This window comes from Martes martes, assembly GCF_963455335.1.
Source record: "Martes martes genome assembly, chromosome: 5".
NCBI lineage: Eukaryota > Metazoa > Chordata > Mammalia > Carnivora > Mustelidae > Martes > Martes martes.
The window spans coordinates 52,390,757-52,412,220 of NC_137892.1; the positions used below are offsets into that span (position 1 = coordinate 52,390,757).

Genomic DNA, 21,464 nt, shown 5'->3' on the forward strand with positions numbered 1-21,464 from the left:
GCAGATGCTTAACAGCCTGAACCACACAGGTGCCACTATTTTCTAGATTTTTAAAATAAATTGAATGTTCTCATTATTTTATTTTATTTTATTTTTAAGATTTCATTTGTTTATTTGACACAGAGAGAGAGAGAACACAAGCAAGGGGAGCAGCAGGTGGAGGGAGAGGGAGAGGCAGGCTCCCCACTGAGCAGAGAGCCCGACGTGGGGCTTAATCCCAGGACCCTGAGATCATGACCTGAGCTGAAGGCAGAGGCTTAACCCACTGAACCACCCAAGCCCCTGTTCTCATTATTTTAATTCTACTATTTATACTTTTAAGATTAAAATGTTATTGCAAGTAATTGGTTTTCTTATAGTAACACATACATACTAATTTTCTTAATCAATATTTAAAATATTTCTATCACTTTTTAATCGCTGAATCCCAAACATGATTCCCTGGCTGGATAATGAAACCTAGATTGATTTTTTTAATTTCTGGAATATTGGAAACATTATGAAAATGATAAATAATATAAAATATAACCAGCTCCTTATCACCCAGATAAAACAAATAAACATTTTCCAAGTTTTCTTCAAATTTTTGGTGCTTAAAGAAAAAATATTACCGGTCAGGGCATCTCCTGCGCCTGTCAGGGTGTGAGCTCCGAGCATCTCGTGATACAGCCACTCCTCAGGGCCAGGAGTGTGGAAGCCAAGTAGGAGAAACCCCCAGACCTGAGTGCAGTCTCTTCCCGCCACCTGAACCACTATGACTCTCTTCAACAAAGGCCCCTAATTACAGGTTCCTGGCAGAGGTCAAGAACAAGATCACTTCCACGTATGATCATCAGGCAGAAGAAGATCTTCGAATTTAAATAGAAGTGACAGCGCACTGACACCAACTCTCTGCTGCGCTTTAAAGATGGCACCATCCCCTACGAGCTCATCAACAAGCTACAGCCAAGCTCAGTGAAGATTAATGAGTCCTCATTAAACTGGCCTCAGTTGGAGAATATTGGCAACTTTATTAAAGCTATCCAGGCTTCTTATGGTATGAAGCCACATGACATATCTGAAGCAAATGATCTCTTTGAGAATGGAAACATGACCCAGGTTCAGACTACACTGGTGGCTCTCGCAGGTCTGGCTAAAATAAAAGGATTCCATACAACCCTTGACATTGACTCCAATGAGTTAAGTATGCTGAAAAACAAACAAGATGTTTTGATGAATGAAAATTAAAAGCTGGCCAAAACGTAACTGGTTTGCAGATGGGAACCAACAAATGCGCCAGTCACACAGGTATGACAGTATGGGACCAGGAGGCATCTTTATGATCCCAAAATGCAAACTGACAAACCTATTGACTAGAACACAATTAGTCTGCAGATGGGGCCCAACAAAGGAGCCAGCGAGGCGGGGATGTTAGCACCAGGTACCAGAAAAGACATCTATGATCAGAAGCTAACATTACAACCAGCAGACAACGCTACGATTTCTCTACACATGAGAACCAACAAAGTTGCTTCCTAGAAAGGAATGAGTGTGTTTGGGCTTGGGCGGCAAGTATATGAGCCCAAATATGGCACTGCTTCCACAGAACCTGTCATTCAGAGTGGAAGTCAAGGAAAAGGAACAAATAGGTCTGAAATTAGTGGTAGTGATTACCAGGCAGAATACCCAGATGAATATCACGGAGAGAACCAAGACAACTACCCCAGAGATTACCAATATGGCGACCAAGGCACTGATTATTAGATTGATACAAGGAGATCAGTATTTAGCCCATTGTTTTTATTCAGTGAGAACCCAGCTAGCCTTAACTAATTTTTACCTTGTCTTCCTAAAACACTATAATGTTTATTGTACGTAAAGAAATATTGCCTTACATACATTTCCTTTTCTTTTTCTTGCATCTTCCCTAAATAGTTGTCTTTTCGTGCTGTAACAGTTCAATCTTACAGCAGAAGCAATAACGCCCATATGAAGTAAAAAGGAATACTGTGAAAAGGGAGTACTCTTGTACAGCCAATTCTCTTATCCAAGACTTATGCATTTTTATAATCTACTGAATAAACTGGGATTTTCAAACAATAGGAAGTGGGGTTTTTTGTTTTATTTTGTTTTACAGTTTAGTATCTTGTTTCGGTGTGGAGGACTAAACTCACGCTTATACCTAAATGCATTCTTCACCAACTAAATTTAAGATGTAACATTTTAGACATTTACATATCAAAGTCTCTATAGTATTGTTCACTAAAGTTTAAATAAAATCCTGATCAGTGTAAAAGAAATAAAGAAATAAAATGTTACAGATACAGCTAAATCCTATTCTTCTGCCCCTACCTCCTCAAGATAAAAAGTGAGTTTCCTTATATTTTAATTTCATATGCTTGGATACAGTATTGTATATTTTGTTTTAAGCAAAGAATATTAATAGCAATACCCAGAAAGGCCAACTAGAAAAGATTTTCAACTTTACTGCCTGTCAGGGATTGCAAATTAAAATAACAGAGAGCTACTCTGCCACCTGTCAGACTGAAAAAAACTAGAAGTCTGACAACAGACTTGAAGTGGAGGATAAAAAGGAACTTACACACCATAAGTATAAGTTGGTACACAGTGTCTTTAGAGAACAATTTAACAATTTTTTAGTAAAACTGAAGATATTCCATTGCTATGGCCCAGAAATTACCCCCCTAGTTATCTATCCAAGAGAAAGTGTCACATTTAAACACTTTAGGAAGCATGTAGAAGGTCTGTGTTAATAAATTTAACAGCTTACACTTGAATAATGCTTCTTACGTGTCAGGCACAGTTCCAAATCCCTTCTGTGCTTTTACTCTATTATGCTCATAACCTACCTATCCCATAGAAAACGTACTGCATTTTACAGATGAGTAAACTGAGGCACAGCAGTTTATAACTTGCCACAGTTGCATAGCTTGGTGGACCCACAAACACAAGCAATCTAGTTCTGAGTCTGTTAACCACTATGCTGTCTGGGTCACAGAAGTACTGTATGGAAGGACAAAAGAGTGGAAATCATCCAAGAATCCACCAAGAAAGGGAGGAACAAACAGGCAACAATACACTCACACAGAGCAGAAGAGCAGAGCCAGTAAGATCCATAAGCCAGAGCACACCCAGGAGCTTGCATACATTTCAAAAACCTAACGTAGGGAGAACAGGCAAGGTGCAAGGTGATTTGTAACTGTATGATACCTAAAGCCATCTTTATGATTTATTTCCAATAGCGAAATAGGTAAAGCAATCTTAGCGTATATTAATGAAATAAAAGAATCAAGAGCAAAAAAATGGGGGAGCCTTTTTTCCCCTTGGGGTTAAGAATCTTGAATAATGCGCTGGTTCCAGGAACTGCAAGATTGATAACTAGGCTGGATTTTGAAGTAAGCAGCCAGAATGATGAAGGATTTTGCAGTGGTTTACAGTGTGCACGCAAAGTCTTTCAAATGAGGGAATAAGTCCGCTTATGTGCAAGAAAGGACAATGTTCTCCATCATCCCCCTCTCCCCACAAGCTTCCCATCAAATGTGTGGGTATGCATATAGGATAGGGCTTATCTTTTTGACTTATCTTCACACAAAACATTCATAAATACTATAAAAACTCCGCTTAACTTTATATATGTTAGATAGGGTTTTCTTAAATACACAGAAGGATGTTAAATCCCAAGTTGTGCACAAAAAATAGTCACAGAAAACTATATAATAGAAGAAAAATATGGCTACTATTACACAAACAGAAAAGGTTAACAAATGACCCCCACATTTTAATTGTTTTTATTTTGTAAAGTCTTAGAAGATAGATTTACCAAGGAGTCTCCCCCTCCACAAAATAGATTATCAACAACAAAAAAAGTACGCTCTTTAAGAATACACTTAACTTAGGAGAAGATTTCAGCACTGAAAAGCAATGATCTGTACAAGGTCATAGCATTAAGCTTTTTCCTCACTACCCAAATGAACCTTGTCTGCATCATGAGCAGTGGGGGCCTGTGAAGAGCCCACCATGCTGACATCAGTTCATTTAAACCATCAGTCTCCACAGAGCAGGATTACTTTCTATAGAAAAGTGGTCTATCTAAAACATCTAAAGAGCTCTGCTGAGAAAAGACTGTTCCAAGAAAGACAAATCTTTGAAAGATAAAGAAGTTAAAATGAGTGCTGACACACATGGCTAAAATGCTAATTTTCATGGAAACGTAATGGACATATAAGTGGGGGCATATTAAATGTTAATTACTCTTAATCTTAGCTGTTGAAAAAAATGCTTTAGGTTTGGGTGTGGCAACTCCTTTTGAAAAACTTGTTGGCACTCCAGTGTAGACCTTGCTATGATTTCTTTCCAACATTGGACACACCTTGTTCAAAGACAAATGACTCATAAGAGGCCACAATCCAAAATGTGATGTTCAGCATTTAACTTGCTAATGGTACCCCAGAAGTAGCCACAGCTCCTGCTGTGAGAAAAAGAGCAGACAGGGGATTAAAACTGATGGCTTCTCTATTTCGCTAGAATCAGTTGTGCAAGAATAGTAAAAATACAGTTTAAAGAGAGTCAGATAAGGTAATGAGGAGAAAGGCCACAGGCGGGTTGTGAAAGTGTGCCAACGTCAATACACGTTACTCAATATTTGCACTACTTAACAAAAATAAGCCAAGCATAGGTGAACATGGCTAGATGAGAAAACACACCTGAAATAAGTGTAACATTGTATGTCAACTACACTTCAATGAAAGAAAGAAAGAAAGAAAGCGGGGGGAGAGGGAGAGAGAGAGAAAGAAAGAAAACACAAAGGACCTAATGTAAGACTTGACAAAGCAAATTTGTACTACAACGATTAAAAACACCAAGTGTGACACTTGGTATCCAGTATCAAACACCTTATGCATTATCAATGAAAAAAGGCCAACTAAGACTTATTTCTTCCTCCAAAGCCCATAAGCATTTTTATGCATGTTTTAACATCGTATCAATTATTATACAGAATTTTTAATTTTAAATACTGGCACCAGCCATAAAAAGTTGCTATTATATATTTGGCTCACTTATTCATTCTTTCAATACAATTTTGTGAATTCTATGATGTGGTGTCCTAATGATGGACTCCTTTTTGCTCTTATGAGCTCACAGAGCAGTAATGGGCAGAATCCTACATAAATATTTCTGATTAACAATAAAATTATGTTATCCTAGAGTTTTATAGGGATCAGTTATATCTTAAAGTTCACTCTTACTCCGAGAAGAAGAAAACTATTTTATTGCTATCCAGTTCTACGAGGATAAAAGTGATGCAACAGATCTCATGTACATTGAACTTTGATAATGTAATGACCATTTCATGTACATACAATTTTAACAGAACCCCAAGGAGAAGACAATATTCAAAATGGTGAAATTTCAGGAACAACAATCAATCATGAATACCTTTTAGTTGTTTTTGCTTTTATAACCGCCCTCAAGTCAGAGTGTGCAGGCAAATGGCCATTTTACACCTGTATCTAAGGTCAACCTTGTGTTTGGTCTTTTTCCACATAATTGAAAAAAATTACTATTTCTGGAATGCTGAATTTTTAAAGATTGTGGTACAAAATCTTACTGTGAGTTACACAAGTAAAGGAAGTTAAGTGTTGGCTAGTTAATGTTGTTAAAAACTTACATTAAACCATATAAAAGGATGACAGATGAAATATGGAGTAGAGTTGAATTACTACAACTCCACATTAGGTTTTAGTTCATAGGTTTCTACTTTCAATATGAAATTAGTTATTATTAAAAGTCTCACCCAAATTCTATTCCCCATCTAGTATTTACTGGCCCTCCATTAAGAACAATCAAAATTGGGGCACCTGGGTGGCTCAGTGGGTTAAGCGTTTGCCTTCGGCTCAGGTCATGATCTCAGGGTCCTGGGATCAAGCCCCGCATCGGGCTCTTTGCTCAGCGGGGAGCCTGCTTCCTCCCCATCTCTCTCTGTCGGCCTCTCTGCCTACTTGTGATCTCTGTCAAATACATAAATAAAACCTTAAAAAAAAAAAGAACAAACAAAATCTAAACCTTAATTAATTCATTTAATAAATATGCATTGAGTGTTTTTTACTGGCTCAGCACTGTTCTAGGTGATGAGTATTCAGTAGTGATGAAAGCAGCCATGGTTCTCATCCTCCTCCAACCACAACATGCCAAGTATTGTAGAGGAGAGGAAAAAGGAACTGGGAGAATATTGTGTGCTGAGGATGAGGGAGGTCTGAATAAAGTAAATGATGAGGAATGTCTCCCTAAGTACATGACACTTAATCTGATCCCTGACACGAGTGAAGGGATCTGCGATGTGAGGAGCCAAGGACCGCGGAAAAAAGTCTTCCAGGAAGAGGCCACTGTACCCACAAAGGCTTTAAGACAGAAGACCATCAGGGAACCAAGGGAAAATCACTGTGTCTGGACCACAGTGAGTGAGGGGCTATGGGCTGGGGGCAGAGGCCAACTGATGAGGCTTACCATGTTGGCCACGTGGTGTTATAGATGTGTGAACTGAATTTAAAGTGGAGTGGGAAGCCATTAAAGGGTTTCAACAGAGGACATGCATGACATTTTAAAAAGATGACGCTGGGGACACCTGGGTGGCTCAGTCGGTTAAGCGTCTGCCTTCAGCTCAGGTCATGATTTCAGTATCCCAGGATCGAGGCAAACATTGGGCTCCCTGCTCAGCAGGGAGTCTGCTTCTCCCTCTGCCTGCTGCTCCTGCTGCTTGTGCTCTCTCTCTCTTTCTCTCTGACAAAAAAAAAATAAATAATATCTTTAAAAAAAAAAAAAGATTACACTAGTTCCTAAATGCAGGGAATAAGTTGGAAGCAAGCTAAAGGTGAAGCAAGGAGACAAATTAGAAGCCAATTTCAGTAGATCACAAAAGGCACAGGGTGAGCTAGAAAAAAGGCAGTGGATGGATTTGTAAAAAAAAAAAGTATATGAAGCCATGGCATAATCTGGAGGTAGGATCAACAGAACTTGCTGATAGGTTGGATACTGTGCATAACGTGCAGGAAGGAACGAATAATGCTGAAGAAACTCTTGGAAAGAAGGCCCCAATTGTTGAGATATGGAAAAAATCTGGAAGGAACAGATTCTGAGGGAATACTTAACATTTTGTTTGGACATGTTAAGTTGGAGATACCTACGAAACATCCAAGAGGAGAAATGAGGGGCAACAAAGTATATGAGAGCAGAGCTTCAAAGAGTGGTTTGTAGTGAAGATAGAAATTTGCAAGTAATGAAGCAAACAAATGGTACTTAAAGCTATGGCTAATGATGAGATCACTGATGGAGAGTGGGGAGTAGTATATCTACAATTTCTGCATGCAGTAAAATTTCCTGGGGCAATTTTAATTCAGTAGGTTAAGGGTGGGGACTTTGATTCTTCATTTTTATTAAAAACTCTAGGTGGGTCTCATCCCAGTACCATTCTGTTAAATACCTGTTATAGAAACAGAAAGTAAGTGAGTCCAGCAGATAACCAAGACACTCTAGCAATTGGTATCTGGCCAGAAGAAGAGTTTGAGGAACTGAAGCCATGGACCAACTAGGAGAGAGTAGTCCATGCAATCCTTACTATCTTCAAAGGGAAACTGAAAGGCATCTGTCTTTTAGGTACTACTAGCAAGACTCTGGCCAGAGTTCCCTTGAGGAAGCTCCTATAAAAAAGTGCCAAGAACAGGCCTCCAGAACAATAGGTTGGCTCAAGAGCTCAATGAATTTGTGCTTTGTCATTGTAAAAAGAAAACACAGACAATATCAGCAACTGGATTGCCAATGCCTTCTAAGTACGACTACTGCGATCCTAAAATCAGGACAGGGGATCATGGGATTGGTACTGGCCATGCTGGAGTTAATGAGCCCTTGGCCAACCCATTTCAATGTTATCAAGGGCAGGGAATAAGTAACACCACTATCTTTTCTTCTTTACTTTTCTGCAGCATGCAACTAGCCTAAAGATCCTAGTATTTATTAATTCCTGAAAACAACAGGTTAAGACAAGTAGGCCCAGACAAATTATGAGGCAGATTCATTTCTATTTCTCAATTTATATTCTGTTAGCCAATCCCATCCTAGCTGTCCATATTTCCATACTTCTCTGTTTGGAACTGTCACAACTGCGTCGTTACCCGTGTCTGACAAACCAACTTCATAACTCTTCCTTTTATCACTTCTCAAAGCTCATTGAGTTTCATGTAGGGTTGTGTAATAACAAGTTGATAGTACAATTTTTATATGTTGATGAGTTTGCTATCACCCACAAATTTGCATTTTAACAGGACATTTCTGGATACAAACTTTAATTTGAAGGAATTGAGCTAGAGTTGGAATATTCCTATATCATTACAGAGCAGATATACTAAGTATGGAGATAATTTTAATAATCCTTAATCAACATCACACAGATTGCTATCTATTTCACCTGTTAAGTCTCCACAGTTTAAGAAGTCTTCAAGTTAATAGCCTTGGAGCAAGCAACCATTTAAAAGTGATGCCAAGAGATCGTAAATTACTTCATAAAGTTGATTTCATGTTGTGGGAATAGCTGAAAGAAATTTTTTTTTTTTAAGATTTGAATTAATTAATTAATTAGCGGCATGCAAGTGGTGAGGGGAGGAGCAAAGAGAGAGGGAGAGAGAGAATCTCCAGTAGACTCCACAGTGAGTGGAGACCAAGATCATGACCTGAGTTGAAATGAAGAGTTAGATGCTCAACTGACTGAGCCACCCAGGTGCCCCTTGAAAGAGATCTTGAACAACAAATATATCTATGAGTCTGCCTTGTAAAAAATCTATACAAAACCAAAGATTTTCTTTACTAAAAAATAAAGTGGGAAACAGTCAGTAAATAACAAGTTACAAATCAAAGACCATTAGGTACAAGGCAATCAACACAAATGTGTAGAGGAACCAGATATAAAAGAACATGGGGCCAGGAGGTCCACAACGAACATTCAAATTCAGTTTCTGGAAAACACTGTGAGACTACACATACCACATCTATGAACCCACTACGCTCCTAGGACCTCAGTATCCCTGCACTAAATTCCCCACTCCACTGTACAATAGAAATTAAAGTAGGGCTAAGATGCTCTAATTGCAAGGGAAATGAAAGAAAAATCTAGTACGATTTTGAACTATCCTGGATTTCTCATGACTGAAGGGTTTACCGGAATGCAAACTTTCAGTGCTAATACCAGGACAGTCAAAAGGCTTGCTCTGTGCTTTGGGGCTCCGGGAAGAAAATAATGATAATGTGGGGTCCACTTTCCACAAAAAGTTGAAACTGGTAGCTTCGTTTGAAAAAAATGGTCAGGTAGCACATCAGAAGGCAGAATAATCACCAAGATATTCTTCAAACAGTAGCTAGACTGATAAGGCAATCAACTATCAAGAGGCACCCAGTATGTGTGTCACTGACATTATCTTTTCACTATCTCACACAAAAACAGCACTGTGAACATGTATTAGCAGCTCTGGAAGAGACCATGTTATGAAACAAAAAGAATCAGAGGCAACGAAATGCCCAGTAATGTTGAAACCAACATCCTGAAGTCAAATGAGATCACTCTTCTGTAATTTAAAAACAGGATAATTTCATAAGACATGTCGAAAGAAATGATGAAAGGAACTGGATTAGTTGTCTAGGGTAGTGGCCCTCAAATGGGGGTGATTCTGGCCCCCCCAGAAGCACATGATTACACCTGAAGACACCTCTCGATGTAACAACTAGGGAAATGGGTGCTACTGGCATTGAGTGAGTAAGGGCCAAGGATTGTGTGAAACATCCTACAGAGCAGTCTCTCACAACAAATTTTCTGTCCCAAAATGTCAATTGTGCTAAGATTGAGAAATTCTATGCATGGCTGCAAAACTTATAAGAAAAAAAAATATGTGGTTAATGTCAAAAAGGTTAAAGGGCATGAGAAGTACTTTTATTTTTTGAGTATAATCCTTCAGTTGATGAGGGACAAAAACCAGAGAAGGGAGAAAAGCAACGAGGAATAAGTAATGCTAAGGATGGTGAAAGAAATAGGAGCCATGCAAGGAGAAGAAGAGGTCTCGTGTACCACACCACAGCCATTCTGTTCATTGTGACTCCCCACCCTGCAAATCAACACCAACAGAGCCTATCATTCTTCCCCCTCAAGAGTGTGCAGCGCTAGGTACTAAAACTCACCTCTTCATGTCACAGTTCTGTTAGTAAAACCACGAAGTGCACATGGGCACATCTGACAGTCACCAAATGCAGGGTAAGAATGACGGCCTTAAGGTGGGGAGTTAGGAAAAGTGGGTGTGAGAAGGTGAAATGCCAAAGAAGTAAAAAACGCAAGAAGTGGCAGTTAGAAAGAGGTATATTTTGCACATATGCAAATAAATTTCAGCTGAGGGAGAAAGCTAGCATTATACCAATATCGCTTCCAGTTAAAAATGGAAGCTGTGACCAGAAACCAGTTATCACAAGAGTGACCAGTTCTTAAAAGGATCTTAATTTAAAATAAAAATGTTCCAAGTATTGAGTAAGAACCTGAAGATCAGCACATCAACATTAGATTTTATATCTATTGAAATAATAGAAAAAGAGAAAAAAACAAGTAAGTGTTTAGGAATGAATCCATACTTGCTGCCTCTCCAGTACGGCATCCTCTCCAAGGCCTGAAAGACCATGTTCTAGAAGACAGAAGCAACACATGGCCTTCCCTCTGGTTCCCAAAGATGAGCATGTAATTTTTAGTATAATATCTCTATCACTAAAGATCTGTTTAGAGTTCAGCTGAAAATATTTTAGAAAGAATCACAATTCTTCACAATTGTATCTTTGGACAAACAAAATCAATTCAGAGATAACTGACGCTAACAGTTTAGGCATAGACCCACTAAGATTATGTTCAAACCCTAAGATTAAGTTCGAGATGGAGACAGATTTTTTTTTTCCCCTCCTGAACTGCCATTTTGATGAAAATATGACCGTCAATAACATCTACCTTAATTTAAAGATTGAGTTATTAATAGCATAATATATAATAGGGTCACAGATATTTTTTTAAAGTGAGGATTTTTAATTTAACATGATTTTGAGGACATTTATTGATATAATTTTTAGAATTTTAGAAACACAATTTGATTCATGTTAAAAATCATTTATAAATATTAAATTATATACTCTTTCATTGATTAAAAACATCTGTGTACTTTTGGATATTGTCGCTCATCTTCCATGAGACATATTATCAGTATATGCTACTGATCACTGCATGATCCAGTAACTCCTTTACTGGGTAACTACCCAAAGAAAACAAGAACACTAATTCCAAAAGATATAGGCATCAGCATTATCTATAATGGGCAAGATATGGAAGCAACCCAAGGGTTTCATAGATAGATGAATGGATCAAGAAGATGTGGTACACACATGTACACACATGTGTGTACACACACACACACACACACACACACACACACACACACACACACAGGAATATTACTCAGCCATAAAAAAGAATGAGATCTTGCCATTTGCAACAAACGTGAATAGACCTAGAGGGTATAATGCTCAGTGAAGCAAGTCAGACAGAGAAAGACAAATACCATATGATTTCACTCAACTGGAATTTCAGAAACAAAACAAACAAAGAAAAAAGAGACAAACAAAAAAAGACTCTTAAATACAAAGAACAAATCTGGCGGTTGCCAGAAGGGAGGTCAGTGGGGGAAGGGTGAAATAGATAAAAAGGATTAAGAGCACACTTATCATGATGAGCACTGAGTAATGTATAGAATTATTGAAATCTTATATCGTAAACCCGAAGCTAATATAACACTGTATGTTAATTACACTTCAATAAGAGATTTTTTTTCAAAAGGTGTTCATTTTCTATATGTAAAACGCCAACACAGAGAGCAATTTATCTTGTCTGAGCAGGTAAGCATTGAGTGCATCCAAAGGCCTGTCTGGGCACAGGTGGAGCTTTCCCACCCAGAACAAAGCTTTCTTGAAAATTTTAAATGGAAAATAGCACAGAAAGGAGTTTTTAAAAGTTTATCATGAAAAATATATATAGGTATATGTGTAGTTAAAAAAAACCCTGTAATATAAGATTTAAGATGTAAATCTAGGCGTGAGACCAGGGGTAAGTTTATTTGTCTCTATATTGTAGAATGGAGATTTAAAAAAATATGTGATTCTCAATAGAGTATTCAATAATGTTATTTCCTATCCGGCCCTCTAAAATGAGTGAGAATGACACACAAAGAAGCATTGAAGAGCTTTGTAAAACTGGTTTCAGAGACGAGAAAAATCTTTGTTTTAAAATAATTATACTTAATCAAAATATCAAATTAAAATTAAAAAAGACTAAATTTTAAAATCTAGAAATAGCTTTCTAGTCGAGGCAGACATATTAATGGAAAAGGTCATTGCTTTAAAACCTTTGAGGAAATCTGTAATTTTCTCCTATACATGAATTTTAGAACTTCTTCCAAAGGCTTAACCCTTGGTAAAGGTTAGCTTATATTCAGAAGTGAAATATAAGTTTGCCCCACATTTTATTCTTTACGCCTCTTTTTTCCAATCTCTACAATTTCCCAAATTTTTTTCCCACAATTTGCAGCAACGCTATAAAAAAGCAAAGAAATATTATAAATTCTGAGCATCACTCACACACCCAATCTTCATTCTTTACTGTGAACCACAGGCCAAAGTCTACCTCTCTTCAATTATCCAATGAGATGAATTTTATGGAAAAATACAAGATTAAAAAAAAAAAAACCTTTCTAAGACTTTCAATGAAGGTTTGTGATCAGACAAGTCTATTAAATGGTAGCACATTTAATGAGTACTTAAATTATATTGTTAACAGCCCAATAATTAGACCCTTGGCCACACACACACACACACACACACACACACACACACACACACAAAAGTAACAGGGGCATAACTTCCCGCAACACTGGTTACAGGGGCTCTGGTCTTAGCTATTTTTTGTTCTTTCCCATTAACTTGATTAAGCCAGAAATAATGAGCAAATGTGAACCCTTCCTGGAGTGCACCATTTAATTTCTTTTAAAAAATTGCACAGGTGGAATCCAGCAGTGCATTAAGTAGAATCCAAGAAATACAAAATATTCCATCAATTATCCACTAAGGATGGGTGCGTAACAAAGTACGTACATGGGATATCCATACGTATATGCATATTTATACACATTTGTGGGTAGTTTCATGGAAGAAAGATTAAGACACATACATGGGTTCAAATCTTAGTCCTGCTTCATAGTTATGGTTTCTTGGGCAGATTTAATTATACTCTGTGAGTCTCAGACTATAGAGCTATAAAATGAACACATTAGTAATGGCCACTGATAGTACTACTGTGAAAATAAAATGAAGGAGCATATTTAAAGTCTCTGGATCACATCAGAAGCTCAAAGAGATTTATTTTTTCTTATTTAATTATTTATTTGTTTGGGAGAGGGAGTGGGGGAGGGGCAGAGAGAGAATCTTAAGCAGGCACCAAACCCGGCACAGAGCCTGATGTGGGGCTCAATCTCACGACCCTGAAATCATGACCTGAGCTGAAATCAAGAGTCAGATGTTCAATTCACTGAGCCACCCAGGTGCCCCTCAAAGAGAATATTATTAACAATACTATTACCGCTCTAAGAATTATATAAATAAAATGAAAACAAACAAAAACTACCTAAAAATGTCTTCTTAAAATAATTAAGTTTAATTGAATTAAAATTTAAAATTAAATATATGCCACTTCCATTCAGGAAAATGAAGGGAAAAAATCAAATTAAAGAAGCACAATTAAAAAAAAATTAAATTTCAGGGGCACCTGAGTGGCTCAGTGGGTTAAAGCCTCTGCCTTCGGCTCAGGTCATGATCCCAGGGTCCTGGGATCGAGCCCCACATCGGGCTCTCTGCTCAACAGGGAGCCTGCTTCCCCCCCTCTCTCTGCCTGCCTCTCTGCCTACTTGCGATCTGTCTGTAAATAAATAAAATCTTTAAAAAAAATTAAATTTCAAGAAACAAGGCTAAATCTTGTTTAGATGTGGGCAAAAGGCCATTCTACCTTTGATGAGGGGAATCAGTGCTTCCATAATCAAAATAACTATAGGTCACACATTTTAAAAGTAAAAAAAAATTTTTTTAAACTTTAACAAAATAACTGTATTATTCTCATGTTAAACCTTACTTATTTTCCTAAACGAAAATTGCTTTTTCTTTTCAAATCTCCTTTCAAATTTATAGCCGATTTTTACTGATACTTTTTTGCTTTCAAAATGTGCACAGATTGCTCTTCAAATGCATATGTTAAGTGGGTTTACTTATGAATATAAGGGTCTATCTTTTCTGTGGATCTCAAAACAATTTTTGGAATGACAGGGTGGGAATCTTAGGTTCTACTCCTAGAAGTGAGGTTGGAGTCCTCAACAACTTACTTTAGCTGGTGGATGCTCCCTTCCCTTCCTTCTGCACATCTGCTTGCACAGTGAGAGAAAAGGAATTAAAATCTTGTTTCAAACATGGCTGAGCCTGTGACCTTTGTTCTATAACACCTTACCCAAGCCATTCTCCACTTAACAGCTGAAGTGGGCTTATCCTGGGGAAAGAATTACTCACATGCAGCTGGTCAATGGTTTCTTTTCCATTTGTCCCAGTTTGTCCACAGAAGGAGATCTAACAAACAAATGTGGTTAGAGTCCTCACCCTCAAGTAAATTATAACCTGTAAGTGGGAAAAAGTATAAATGTGCAATAAAAAATGGGTGACAACTCTACCACATTTATGTAGCTAATTCCAAACTCTTGTTTTCTCTTTGTTGGTCAGATTATCTGTCTCATCTCACACAGAATTTATACATGACTGTAAACACAAGAGGTATTTATTAAGAGTATGTCTTTGGGGGCGGCTGGGTGGCTCAGTGGGTTAAGCCTCTGCCTTCAGCTCAGGTCATGATCCCGGGGTCCTGGGATCGAGCCCCGCATCGGGCTCTCTGCTCAGCAGGGAGCCTGCTTCCCCCTCTCTCTCTGCCTGCCTCTCTGCCTAGTTGTGATCTCTGTCCGTCAAATAAATAAATAAATCTTTAAAAAAAAGGGGCGCCTCGGTGGCTCAGTTGGTTAAGCAACTGCCTCCAGCTCAGGTCATGATCCCAGAGTCCTGGGATCGAGTCCCACATCGGGCTCCTTGCTCGGCAGGGAGCCTGCTTCTCCCTCTGCCTGCCACTCTGTCTGCTTGTGCTCACTCTCGCTCCTCTCTCTCGCTCTCTCTCTCTCTCTCTCTGACAAATAAATAAATAAATAAATCTTTTAAAAAAAAATCTTAAAAAAAAAGAAAAAGTATGTCTTTGGCTTTTCATAACTACCCCCAAAGAAGTGGTAAGAAGGTACACTTCAGAATGAGATCCTATTTAACACTGAGGACTAGATGTTCAGTAACTCTTGGAATCACTATGTCTTTTAAATGTACACAAAACAGCATTCCAATAGTGTTCTAAACCTCTTACTTCAGGCTTCCAATTCCATGTTAAACTCAAGCGGTAAACAATGTTTTCCTCAAGTTGCTTCCTCTCTCATGGCCACCATTGACGCAGACGTTAGCTAGAAGAGAGGCCTCCAAGGATTAGGCAGCCTGCATTATACATAACTTGGCAGCCACTTGTAAACTCCAAAGAGGGTAAACCAAATATCAGTGACGATTGTGAAGCTGAATTGCTTCCTCTTTTCTAGTTTCTCACAAAACTGTTTGAATTCAGCTTCCCCTCTCCCTAACAGCAGCCACTTCTGACGGAAGTCTATTCTCTCAGACTTGCTTCTATTTAGGAGAAATTGCTTATATTGTTGTTCTCAGGCCTATTAATAACTTTAAAAAGAGGTACACATGCTGAATTTCAACAACAACACAAATATTTTCCTGTGGCATTTTCACTGTATTTATCTATGTTCTGAATTCTATCTTTACCTTAAAAACATGAATTCAATTTTGTAGATTCACAAAAGGTAATATTATGGAAAATATACACAGGATACATTTCCTAGAATTAAACATTGGAGTTACCACAACTTCACTGCTGTGTTTTTCTGAAATTAGTCCTTGGGGCTTATAAAAGGCATATAAAGTATAGTGTTGTATTAATATTTTTAAACAAGTTTAAATACTGTAATATATATATAACTACATTAAATTATACTGATATGGACCTTTAACATGGCTGCAGTAGATTGCATTTGAAGTATCACTGAAAAACAAACTTTATACTGGATTAGCTTTTTCCTGTTTCTTCCCTTGAACTAATAACAAAGAGCTTATTGGGGTTGTTTTGAGGAATTATTCTTTATGAAATAGCTTTTTATCTTAATGTGTAATAAGTGCTTCACTTTTAAAGAGGCATTACCTTGTGTATTATTAAAAGATTAAAAAAAAATCTTAAACCCTACAGAACCTGACACCTTACAGAAGAGAGACTTCTGATTTTTTTTGAGCAGTAGTATAGAACTGGATACAGGGGACTTTTCAGATTAGACTACTTAATATATTTCTAAGAAAAATGCTCATGAGACACGAAAACGTATCTGTGGTACCCAAATTCATATCTGTGAAAAACCTATAGAAAATTCTCATGCCAGGGCACCTGGGTGGCTCAGTTAAGCATCTGCCTTTGGCTCAGGTCATGATCCCAGGGTCCTGGGATTGAGCCCTGAGTTGGGGTGGGGGGGATCTTTGCTCAGTGGGGAGCCTGCTTCTCCCTTTCACTTTGCCTGCCACTCCCCTTGTTTGTGCTCTATCTCTCTCTGTCAAATAAATACATAAAATCTTAAAAAAGAAAAAAAAAAAGAAATTCTCATTTCCTCAAATATTAGTTCTGCTCAGGTCTGGAGACTACTGCCCATCTTTTCCAAATCTGCCACGGAACCAATTCTCCCTTCCTCACCAGCAGCCCTTAACCAGCTGAACCATCCCTGAAGCCTTGCAAAATAAACAGAATATAGTCCAAAAGAGAGCAATCCCTTTTGCATCACTAATCCCACCAGACACAGTCCATTCTTCTGCCTCTACTAATGTCTGTATTTTAATTATATGTAGATTCCACTTGGTAAAGACTTCTTATCTTTCAAGACAGCTGAAGAATTCTCATCTCTATAAGAGATTTTCCTGACCCCACCCCTCACCCTGGATAGAATTAATAACTTCCTTTTTCTTTTTTTTTTTTTGTTCCCACTGTATTCTATACAGGCTGTGATCATATCCCTGTAACAGGCTACTGCATTCATTTATTTACATGTTTATTCCTTTCCTAGTAGACTATGAATAGCTTGAGGATATATCTTATTTATCTTTATGTCTGTGATTCCTAGCAAAAAACCTTATATATTACATATAACACCAAATATTTGTGGAATGGGAACAATGAATAGTAGTTATATATGAATAGATAAATTTAAATTGGGCTTCTACAAAAACTTCAGAAAAGATTCTCTTCTTTTTGTTAGCTAGAGAATAAATAGATTTTTCTGCTGCTCAGATTAAGACTCAAACAGGAGGAGATAGACAGACTTGCTTGCCCTCATCTGACTTTTCAATAATCAACCCTGACAAACACTTTCAAAAGAATAGTCCCAAACTTAGAGTGAAAGGTTGTTCAAGTGTGGACTGTTTGTATAATATAGGTCATTTTTCATGTGGTCTCACAAGTATGTAATGAATGAATGGTAATGATGACCATGACCTGAGTTAAAACAGTGGCTCCAACTCTTCTGACTTTCTGAGGTTAATCTCTTAGATTCCTCTGGACTTTGTACCTCTGGGGAATAAAGAAACAATGTAAGCAATACCTAGGAGCCTTTATTTATATAATTTAAGATGTTTATATTGCCCTACTAAAACAAATATTTATTGAACACTTCTCTACAGACTCAAGAAAACAAATAAAATTAACTAACACTTTCATTTTTTATCTCAAGGTTTCTGAGGTATAAAACCACATTCCTTAGTGCAAAGACTTCAATTTTTTAAAATATTTTTTGGGGGAAGGAATATGGTTTTATGATTACTATGTCTTATCAGCTCATTTGTTTTCAAAATACCATGCATTATAAGAAATGCTTTCAGCTATGCATAGGTTAAAAGGCTTTGAGAGTGTGATACCCAGTAGAATAAACTCAGAAATGATCAGCAGTTTCATCATAATTGTAAACATCACCTAAACATGGCAGGATTTTTCATTATGTCTAGACATATTATGATATGTCAGAATATTTCATCTCAGCCCTAATTCCAACATACCATCAATATGACAACCTTGTTACTTAGATCCTCATTTTAATAGCCCACGTTATCTACCTTGGCACTATAGACATTTGTGAGTTAATTATTAAAATTAGCTATTACAGTTAGTTATTATCTATCCTGAGTATCTACACTGAATCTTTTATTATGTTCAGTTAGCCAGCATATAGTACATCATAAGTTTTTGGTGTAGTGTTCAACGATTCATTAGTTGTATAACACCCAGTGCTCACTCAACCTAACACAAAATATTATTCTTATGGAATACAGCGAGATCATATTTAAGAAAACTCTTCTGTATCCTCCAATGGTGTTCTCTCATCTTTAACTCTGTTTCTCAATAAGAAGTTTAAAAAGCTGCTTTAAGCACCAAATCCCTGTCTTCGTACTTTTGTCCACAAGATTCAGAAACCTTCACATCTGCCATCCAAGTCACTTGCCAGAACATCTCCCTGAACTCTGGAAGCATGTTTCCAGAAGTCTGCCTCTCACTTCTAACTCCCCATCATCTGCCCCCACTCCCCCCCCAATGCTGGGCCTCTGTGTTCAGCTGTTTCAGGCTTCTGAAGAAAGAACAGGCTGTCAGAGTAGCCAGGGTTTTCTTGAAGTTCCTAATCAGACATCAGAATGTGTTTTAACATGAAGAAAAATTACTAAGTACAATTAGGATCCATAATAACCAGATTAAGAGTTGAATATGGTTGGGTGGCTGGCTTGGGTTCTTAACTTCTCATTACAACTATTTTTCTGGAAAAACTAATTCTGAATTGAGTACCCTTAAATTATAAACCAAGAGTTACAATGCCCTTTGTATATAAGCTGTAGACCTCACAACATTACAATTCTTTAGTGATATGAATAATCTTTTTAAATTCTGATTTTTCTTTAAGGAATTGAGAATGAGAAAATGGTCATAACTTAGTTTTAAATGGCTGAAGAATTTTTATTTTTTTATTTTTTTTTAAGGAGCAAGCCTACAATTTCCTTGCACCTGATTGTTTTTCTCATTATTTTAACCAGTTCTTATTGAAAATCTAGTATGCGCCAAAAAACTTTTTTTGGGTGCTAGAAACACTGCAATGAACAAGACAGGCAATTCCTGACCCAATGGAATTTTTTTTTTTAAAGATTTTATTTATTTATTTGATAGGCAGAGATTACAAGTAGGCAGAGAGGCAGGCAGAGAGAGAGGGAAGAGCAGGATCCCTGCTGAGCAGACAGCCTGATGCGGGACTTGATTCCAGGACCCTGAGATCAGGACCTGAGCCTACGGCAGAGGCTTAACCCATGGAGCCACCCAGGCGCCCCCCAGTGGAATTTCTATTCTAAGAGGTGAGAAGTAGGAAGTGAGGAAGGGGACAGAAGATAATAAATAAACAAGAGAACCCAGATACTGGTTTATGATATAAAATAAACAGTGATGCAGTATTGTGGGGCAGGGGGGCTGCTCAGGGAGGCTGTTCTAAGGTGATAAAAGTATGAGCTGAGTGTGAAGGATGGACAGATGAATTAATTTATGAATAAGTAAACACTGGTGCAGAACTGTCCAGGCTTGGGGATTAACTGGAATCCAGAACCCAGGACAAGAAGGAGGTGGCATGTTTAAGGAACTGACATTTGTCCACTGTGGCTGGTGCTGGGTCAGTGGGTCGAGACTGTAGGAGGTGAGATCAGAGTAGGTAGGAATGATCCTCAAGTGTCTGCTGGACAAAGGTCAAAAGTTCCTCTTTTTATAGGAAGTCACTGAGGGATTTTAGGTAGGAGAATGACTTGGGTGGATTGAGTCTTTGAAAGGACTACTCTGGCTCCTGAGAAAAGAACAGATTGTAAACACGAGGGCCAGAGTAAAACCATGGGGAACAGTTTCAAGGCTACTGTAGAAGAGAGATGGTTTACAGGAACATAAAAACGATTGGGATAAACTCCAGAAGCATCAAGATAAAATACACTTAATTCCCAGATATAGTTAAATCCATGCATATTTTTTAAAAGGAAAATCCATACTGAAATTTTTTAAAAATTTCATGGAGAATATGAACTCAGAGTTTCACACTTTCATTTAACTTTGATTTCTGTATTCCTAAAGGGGCGAGGGCATAAAACAAACTGGAGTGGGGCTCAGAGGTGAGCTCTGGGGTTGCTATGGAATTTCTCCATTTCCACACCTAGCCCCATAAGATCACTTACACATGCCATCTTCTGTAGATGAAATCTGGACATGAAATGCACTTGGCTGTTGATATGTAACATGTAAATGTTTCAATTTGGCAGTAACATTCACCCTTACAACCAAAACATAGTGCCTGAAACCAAGTTCCTCCCATCCCTGGCAGAACATAGAGTTTATGTACTTAGGAGATTGGATCCAAATGGGGGTTTGCTAGAAAGGTGATTCTAGACTCCACACAACTAACAAGCCTGTAGGAAAGGGTGCTTTACTTTTATAACTGTTGTTATTTTGGCCCTCTTGTTTATCATTTGGTATAGCATACGATATTAAAAAAGGAATAGTCTTTGCTCAGGACCTTAAAGCTTAGCTAGGCATATGGACAACCAAATGTAAGACACTTTTTTTTGGTAGAGCAAGCAGCTATAGCTCCAAGACATGATTTCCTATGGCTTCCTGATGTATTTGTAAATTTAAGAGCCAGTTTTGTAAGGGCCCATCATTGAAAAGATTGACTAAAGGAAGCAAGATGTCAGAGAACTAAAAATGAGACTTAAGAGACACCCACTAACATGATGAGTATAGTAATAAATATTAGTTATACCTCAATAAAGATAGAAAAAATAAATAAAATTAGTGGCAGTGATGGGTGCATAACTCTGCATATATACTGTAAGTCAATGAGTTATACACGTTAAATGGGCGAACTGTACAGTCTATGAATTGTATCTCAACAGAGCTGTTTTAAAAAACGTCTCCAAGAGACCATGCTGTTCCATTCCATGGAAGGGGAAGAAAAGGCACCACCGCGGAATTCTCCGGTATACTTGGAAGAGAGGTGGGAAGGGAGAGCAAGGCTTGGAGCTGCCAGACCTAGCTGAGGTGGGATGGTGTAGGAGGGCAAATAATATAATTTTTGGGGGTCTCCTATTTCTCCAGTGCAATGCAGAGGTAATAAAAACAATAC

General features: G+C 37.8%; 1 protein-coding gene and 1 pseudogene across 2 annotated transcripts in view; one reads left to right on the plus strand and one right to left on the minus strand.

The window, feature by feature from the left end:
- The window catches only part of ADGRV1 (adhesion G protein-coupled receptor V1), a gene marked incomplete at its 5' end in the record, with an annotated part of 491,204 nt that overhangs the window by 247,534 nt on the left and 222,206 nt on the right, over nt 1-21,464 (minus strand). The gene's annotated exons all lie outside the window — the stretch shown is intronic.
- LOC308343543 (calponin-3-like) lies at nt 755-1,743 on the plus strand (annotated as a pseudogene). The gene has a single exon. The product of its transcript is annotated as a calponin-3-like (transcript).